This window comes from Cyprinus carpio, chromosome A3 (assembly GCF_018340385.1).
Source record: "Cyprinus carpio isolate SPL01 chromosome A3, ASM1834038v1, whole genome shotgun sequence".
Classification (NCBI taxonomy): domain Eukaryota; kingdom Metazoa; phylum Chordata; class Actinopteri; order Cypriniformes; family Cyprinidae; genus Cyprinus; species Cyprinus carpio.
Genome location: NC_056574.1, coordinates 21,036,688 through 21,045,695, shown reverse-complemented (window position 1 = coordinate 21,045,695; position 9,008 = coordinate 21,036,688).

Sequence of the window (9,008 nt, the reverse complement as noted above, 5' to 3'; positions counted from 1 at the left end):
AAAATAATTATATTTCTTTATAATATTTGTACAAGGCAACAGTGCACATTTGCTTTTCTACTTACTGTATATGTACATGGGAAAACATGAAAACATGAGGTCAAGTAAATATGACAAAACTTTTAGTTTTCGCAATACAGCTTTTCCTATTTGCATGATAAAAAAGAAGAACATAAATTGATCATGAAATAATTAAATGTCGTCTTAGTTTAGACATAAATATTAGCATTAAATCATACTAATTCAAAATTCAAAATTGATAGTGACAGCTGAGATAAATTGAGCAGTACATGTCTGAAGATGTCATACTCATTAAGAAGTGAATCTTTGACTAAGTCCATGTATCCAGTTTTTTGGTGGTGTTTTATTAATAAGGTTGTTTTATTCTCAAGATTTAGATTGCAGAGAGCAAAAAGAAAAATGACAATCACTAATCCATGATATGAAACCGTTTTTCCAAAACAACTGACTGAAAAAGGAATTCCTAGATACATACACGACTGTTCAAAAGTTTATGGTAGGCACAATTTATTTTAAAGGTATTGAATTAAAAGTCTCTTTTGCTCACTGAGGCTGCATTTATTTGATCAAAATTACCATAAAAACTGTAATATTGTGAAATGTTATTACAACTTAAAATAACTGTTTTACATTTGAGTATTTTAAAATGTAATTTATTCCTGTGACAACCAAACGTAATTTTCAGCACCTATTACTCTTCAGAAATTAATCTAATATGCTGATTTGCTGCTCACTAAACATTTCTTATTATTATCAGTGTTGAAAACAGTCGTGCTGCCTAATATTTTTGTGGAAACCATGATACATTTTTTACAGGATTTTTTTTTTATTTTAACACCTCCTTGCTAAATAAAAGTATTAATTTATTAAAAAATAAAAATAAAATCTTACCGACCCTAAACTTCTGAAAGGTGTATGTAGGGCTGTGCAATTAATCGAAAGCAGGTGATGGTGATTTAATACTAATCACGGATCAGCTTTACTGACGAGATGCGCATGACAATCAAATGCGATTAATTGCACAGCCCTAGGTGTACGTGTCTCTTACTTTCATGAGGATCTGCCTGGGAAGCCAAGAGAGAATTCGGAGAGGGTATCCCTGCTGACTGATGACTTCAGTGAGACACTGGTCCACATCCTGACTGAGTTTCTGAGTCAAAGGAAAAGCTTCCACCCATCTGCAATGGTGTTCAGTCAGCATCATGATGTGTGTGTGCTGGTCTACTGTGGGAGAGAATGGGCCTCTAACATCCAGCCCGAGCCATTCCCACCTCTCTTTAACCTGAGAGAAAAGCAGTGCTACAGTTTTTAAAAAAAATCTAAGTCTGTTCTGTTATCTTTAAAGGCCTAACTATAACTATACTGGCATCCACAGCAATGGATTTTGATGTCAGTGTTTTAGTTACTCTGAAAGTGATTCCAACAATGTTACCATTATATTTGTGGTGTGGATTTCACTATTCTCAAAGAATTAGAATGTTTATTAAGCACTATCAGAGGATAGCATCTGATAGGTTATCCTGTCATCACCTAGCAGATACCGAGTGACAATAGTTGCATCACAGTTCTGACGTAAATCAAAATAGGGGTTAACCTCAATTTTATGGGGCTTCATTTTTCCTAAAAGTCCATAAGTCGCATGGGGCATCTGATTAAGAGAATTATGTATTGATGAACAACACTTTTACAGTACTCTATTAGGAAATGTTTATTTAGAACTCTCTTTAATTCAGCAGTACAGCATAGTTACTTACAATATTTAATTCATCATCTCCATCCCAGTGGATGTTCTGAAGGAAAAACAAGAGCTACTGTTGTGAACCACATTTTGGTGTTTAGGAATGAACAAAAAAAATTATATGAAAAATGAAAGTGTTCATTACTGGGCAGACAGTATCCACTGGGAATAGTCAAGCTTCTATCGAGAGCTTCATCACCCAGGATGGTCCATGATGGACTGAAAAAACATGAAAAATATACATCAAGTAAGAATAACAATTAAAACAGAATAACAAGAACACAGATTGCATGCACCTGATGGAGGTTCTCCCTCAGACATTTATGTAATAAAAAGGAACAGTAGTATTTAATTGTCTTAGGTAGGCATGATTTGTCAAGCCCTCAACAGAACACATACAACAAGCCCTACAAAAAACAAAAAAACATACTATTCAGATGTTTCATAATTAACAGTATTTGATAAGTTTTAGATTGCATTTAATAGACCACATAAAAAAATAATTAAAAAAATTTGTTGCATTTATACTTTTTTGACCAGCAGGTGTCGCCAGATGTTTCGATAAATTCAAAACTGAAAAATTTTGCACACCAATGTTTTGATGATGCAGTATCAGTGTAGCCTTAAACTCGGTCATATATTTTGTCTTTTATGGTTTCTTATTTCTGATATATAATTTCACATTAAAACATTCATTTAATAAATTATTCCTGAAATTGTAATTTCTCTGTAAATGCATTTTTAGAAGTATCTTTGTAAATATACACCCTTTCATGTGTAATCCAAAGAAAATATTTAAGAAAAATGCATATAAAAAGGTTCTATAAAGCTGCGTTTCCACCACTGGAACTTTACCCAGGAATTAGGGACTTTGGGCTGGTACTCAGTGTGTTTCCACTGCAGGAACCAGGATCTAAATAAAGTTCCTTTTTGCGAGATAGTACTTTTTCAAAGGTCCGGAACTTTCGGGGGCGGGACTTGGGCACTAAACATGCTGATTGGTTAAGTTCATGCAGCATTGTGATTTTAACCACCAATTACTCAGATAATTTTCAAAATATTACCGACACAGGTAAAGATGTCTTTGGTAAAGACAGCAGAGAGCAATGAGATTTCTTTACAAAGGTAAATTAAGGAATTATATTTACTTAATTATTCAATAAATCGATGTTATTGCAAATGTTAATGTACTTGTTTTTCACTGTGTCAGTGTTTTATTCGCAAGAACAACAAAGTGACGAAACGCGCTCTGTAGAGCAGTTTGTCCGTTTAGGGCTACTGTAGAAACATATGGTGGCGACTTCCATGTAAGGGGACCCGCGGTGTATGTAGATAAAAATTGCTCAATCTAAGGTTATAAAAACATAACGGTTCATTAAGTTAGGTCTTTATACACCTCTGAAAACATAGTTATGTATATTATATTGCATTTCTGTAAATAGATCGTTGTAAATATTAGACATTGCACCTTTAAGTAACTATTAGCATATTCTTAACCTTGGACCTTATACTTGAAACACAAAATGACAAATAAAGAAGTGTCAAGCACCAAAGCAGCCCATATTATATCTAATATGTTCTCTTTAATTAAAAAAAAGAAAGAAAGAATTTATTTTATTTTTATGTAAAGCTAAGGATGGAAATATTATATAAAGTTCACACACACACACACACACACACATATATATATATATATATATATATGAAGAGCTCAGATACAAAAGCATCTAAGTGTCATTTGAAATTGTCCTCTAAAATTAGCATTTTTATAAGACTCCTATTTGTAGTTTAAGTAATTTCACTTTAATGTCAACAAATAGATTCTTTTCACTGCCATTAAAGTGAAATAACTGAACACAAATATAGGAGCCTGGGAAGATGCTAATTTTAGAAGAAAATTTCAGATGGCACTTATGCTTTCGCATCTGAACTCTTCATATATATATATATATATATATGTGTGTGTGTGTGTGTGTGTGTGTGTGTGTGTGTGTGTGTGTGTGTGTGTGTGTCTTTTATTTTTTGTGTGTTTGTGTGTGTGTGTTTTTGTTTTTTTGTGTTTGTGTATTTTATTTTGACCCCTCGCTTGGAATGGGCATGACGCTTCTGACCTGCTCCTGGATTTGGATCTCTTCACCAGATCAGCAATGTGCACTAATGGCCTAAAGCCTATCTGTTGCCTTGGCTCTTCTCCTGACAAAGACAAATAAAAGGCGTTTCAGTTAATGTAGACAGTTTACTTTTTTAATGACGGATTTTGAAACTGCAGATTATTTAGCAAATTATTGATATAATAATGATAAATCATTTCAACCTGCAGGTTTTCCACGTTCCAGATATCCCTGTCTTCACTGAGACTGGATCCAACAACATGCACCTGTGCGAAGGACGAAAGCTAAAACAGAATGTTTAAAAATGTCCATTATTTGAAGATATTATGTGCTTTGTGTTTTGTGTTTCAGTTCCCCAAAAAATACAAAACTCTGCTGTTTGCCGCAGATCCTTAGAGATCAGACATCAGCCACGCGCTCCTCCCATTCACTCCTATTTTATTTAGGCTAGCTCATGAATCTCCAAGTAGGCTATAAGCTATTCATCTTTTAGAATTTTCCCCCACATTTTTTTTTAAATAGATAAGTTTAAACAGATAAAGATATTTAATAAGTTCAGTAAATAAGTGGTTGCATATTGTCTGTCAGCAGGGCGGTTGCGGTTCGTCTTGAGCAACCCAAAATGGTATTTTGGCTTCCTGAGCACTGTTAGCTAACACTGGAGGGTTCTGTGGTGTGTAAATCTGTAAATCAGGCAATGCTTAATTTTGGTACCCCACCTGTGACCACGACATCTGTTTAGAGCATTCTAACTTCTATTTGTAAAAATGAGTTTAACCTTTAACTGCACCGTCCCGCTGACAGGACGCCTAAGTTTACTTCACTATATTATTATTAAAACCTAATCTAATCATGACAAACTATATATCGTTGGAAAGGTCTTAGACTCATAAATAGATATTTCACCAGTTTTTGTTACAAATGATGTGGGAACAGTAATAGATTAATTTATGACAAGAGTGCACCTCTACATCATAACAAATCTATATCATAGCAGGAGATCTGATCTTTGTCACAAAAAGTATTTTTTTCCATTGCCTTTTTCCATATCAAATGTTTTAGTAACCATCATAAATATAATTTCAAATATCATTTGAAAGCTTATAATCTCAAAATTTATCCTGTGAAAACCATTTTGAAATCGGACATTGGGTTACCATAGAAACAGCCAGATATGGTTACCCATACTCAGAATTCGTGCTCTGCGTTTAACCCATCCAAAGTACACACACACACCATGAACACACACCCGGAGCAGTGGGCAGCCATTTATGCTGCGGTGCTCAGGGAGCAGTTGGGGGTTCGGTGCCTTGCTCAAGGGCACCTCAGTCGTGGTATTGAGGGTGGAGAGAACACTACATTCACTCCAGCCACCTACAATCCCTGCCAGCCTGAGATTCAAACTCGCAACCTTTGGATCACGAGTCCGACTCTCTAACAATTAGGCCACGACTTCCCCCTTACAAATTGTATTACGGTCTTTTAAAATCAAAACTTTTTATAATCTTGATACATATTGTTGGGAAGGTCTGACTCTTAAGATTAAGTAATTAAGTAAAACTGAGAGAGAAATGTATACATTTGTGACAGAAAAAGGCATAAAAAAATTAAATGGAGTTTGGATGGCACCTGGTGGTGTTTTTTTTTTTTTTTTTGGTATAACACCTAAACAAAATTGCATAGAACCTCAATTTATATATATATCATATCATCTTCAAATTAAATTGGAACACAATTTATGTAGACATGTGGCTTCAATTTTTTTTTTTTTTTTTTTTTTTTAGCAATTTTGGATTAACTACTATTTTGTAAAATATTTATTTTATACAAAATAAAAAAAAATTGTACATTTTCTTTACAGTAAATTTAAACTTCTATAACTTTTTCATACTTTTTCAAACATTTATTTTAAACGATTTTATTTCAGCCATAATTTGCTGATTGTCTTCTTTAAAAAGAGACCACCCTTAGGTCTGTATTCAAAAGCGTTCATGAATTAATAACAATTTAAGTTTGGATGGTGCACTTTAACATCTGTGTTCAAAGGTAAGGGGTTAAAACATATGTAATCACATGCAAAACAATACATACTTTTAACCATTTTGCTTTTCATCATTAGTGTCCAGTCTTGTTTCCTTTCTGTCTGATAGCTTTGGACAAGATGCTGTGATGAATGTATTGCTTCCAGCACTGGAGTATTTGCAGAGTCCAGCACATATGAGTTGAGTAGCTTAATGTTTAGGTCCTCATCTCAATGTCTAGCCAGTGGACAGGCGAACTGCTGTTTCTGTTTTCATCTAATCCACCTTACTCTAAGCAAAAAGGTCACAATTAGAGTGTTTTCCAGTCTTGTGAAATACCTCGAAATATCAGTGTTATTTGTTGGATCACAGGTGTGGTGTTAGTTTCGGTTTCTTTCTTTCATGTCTAAATTAGACAACCTCAAATTTTCCAGATGTGATTATACACAAACATTTAACGTACATATTAACATACATTTTAAAGGGTTGTTTTGGATGGAAAAGTGCCTCAAGAAACCTGAAGACTTATTGTACTGCATTACTATAAAGCAACACTAACTATAATAATTTATTATATTTATTATTTACTGAATATATATGCTTAAATATACTTGAGCATTCTACTGCAATACCTCGGCAAATTACACTAATGCTGCATTTATATCCTCTGTTCTTAATGTTATTTTGAGGACTTTCTAACATAACATTTACACCGAGTTCTTACTAAAATTGTATTAGTTTATTATAATTGCATTGAGTATTTTCACTTCAGTTTGAAAGTATATCCCAGGAACATAAATGTAATGTCATGTATCCTGTTGCATGTTCGCTGTCTGATATCAGACAGCACTGTTGAAATCATATCCTCCATTTTCTCAGTCATTCTCATTTTTCACAGCACTCACCTCAGGAGGGTGTCAGCAGGGATTGGGTTTGCAGGTCTTGACATGTTGATTGCTTCTTCATTCTGTCACTATATTTTTATGACTCAGTAGCTATATGATCACCTCCAGGTTAACGATGGATTGAACAGCATACCAACTGCTACAAAGTGTGAGCATCTCAGCAAATCTATACTGCATGAAAAATTCTTTCTTTCTTCAAGAGGGTTAAAAAATTCCATATTACTTGCAATATCTTTTCACTTTAAATATTAATCATAACATCATCTGCTTATGCATATTGTATAATAGTTCATAAATATTCCAGGAATTTTTCCATATTTATTTATTTATTTATTACCAGTATTACATTTTACACTGCATTGCATTGTGTTTTAAAGTTAACGGAATTGTCTGTTAAATTATGTTTTTTTTTTTTACACTATAAGGTCAGAATCTACACACCAAGTGACAATAAAAAAAGTCTAGGGCTAAAAACACTCAAGATGTTGTTTGCACTGGACAGAAAACCATTTTTGACTTTTCACTTCAGTGAATTTGCCTTGAACATATAGGCTTGCATTGCTCATAGCAGTGTGAGAGTGATGAATCCATATATCCATCTCACAAGGCACTCAAACACTTTTTTATAATGTATAATTAATTAAAGACTACTTTCAACAATATTTTACTGTTAACATGCGTATTTGACTGTACATGATTCTCACACATGAATGTTGGACACAATAAGGACAAAGCTGTTATTAAACAGGTGGGTTTCCACTGACTACACTGATCTCACAAATACATACTTTTTTTTTGCATTAGAGAAAGACATCTAGTAAGACTGTGCTCACAAGGAATAAAAACGGATCAAGGAAGATGGACAGTGACGTTTGTGCTCTCAGGATCAAATAAACTTCGTATCGCAGGACATTTGGTTTTTACAGATATTCAAGAGCAAATACTCTCTGCAACTCGGTTAAAATTATACATGAGACTTTAGCTACTGGGGGGAAAATGCTAACACCCACATGCAAATCCCCAAGCTCTCCACCAGAGGTATCATTTCAGTCGCAGCCTTTGAATTCAATCTTACTGTTCATTTGTGGCTTCTTCAATTATTATGAATTATCTCATTAATGCTCATCTAAGTATAATATTCAAACACTCCCTATAATGTTGCAGAGACAGACTTTTGTGTTTCAGCATCAAGTGAACAGCCCGTGGGCAGAACACTGTCTGACACTGAGGAAAAACACTCCCTGTATTCAGATCACAGTCTTTCTAGTCCATGTAGTACACCCTATTTTCTAAACTCTGCGACAGTACAGCATTTGAATATTGCTTTGTTCTCTGTTGATACTTTAGTTTGTGCACACAGCAGTGTGTCTCTTTTGTCCTCATTCGATAAGTTACAGGGACTCCCAGTGGACAAAGAAATCACCATTACTTAATAAAGAGGTTTTCTTTTGGTTTGGTTATATATTTATTTATTTATTTATTGCTCTGAATAGAATCTACATTTTCTTTTTAAGTGCATGATGGAAAAAAATTTTTTAATCAATGACTGTCACCAGTAGAGGGCAGCACAACCTAACAACCATTACAGAATGGTACTAAATTTGTGAGCATAATGTCTTTTCTGTAATAGTATGCAAATATTTACTTACGTACAGTTTGCCAATGTTAACAAAGTGCGACAGTGATGCATTTTCTTTCTACTCTTGCACAGCTATATTCTCTCTCTGAGAGAAGGAGTGAGATAATTTAATCAGAGGTAGACTATATCATAACACCAAATGAGATGTAGTTTGTATTTAATTGTTGGATTTTATGTATTTTTTACTATGTTCAGTTAACCTTATTATCAGTTGAGTCATTGTTGAATCATGGCTAGGAGATGTATTGTGAATCCACAGCCATCCAGGTCACCATTATAAATCTAACTAAAAGAGCTCAACAAAAACAATCAAATTGAAACCTTCAAATGAATTTAAATACAGAAAATTAAGTGACAAAAAATGTATTTTAAAAAGTGTATGAAGGTGTTTTAACCATTTTCACAACTTAATAATGAACTTAATCTTAAAAAGAATTAAAATATATTCTCACTACTATCTTATCTTTTCTAACTCTTTCACTAGAACTTCCCATCTTCAAAATTAACTCTTAAAAAGTGTACTATATTTGACAAATCTCCAATAAAAGTACTTTTTGTACATTCTAAAAAATT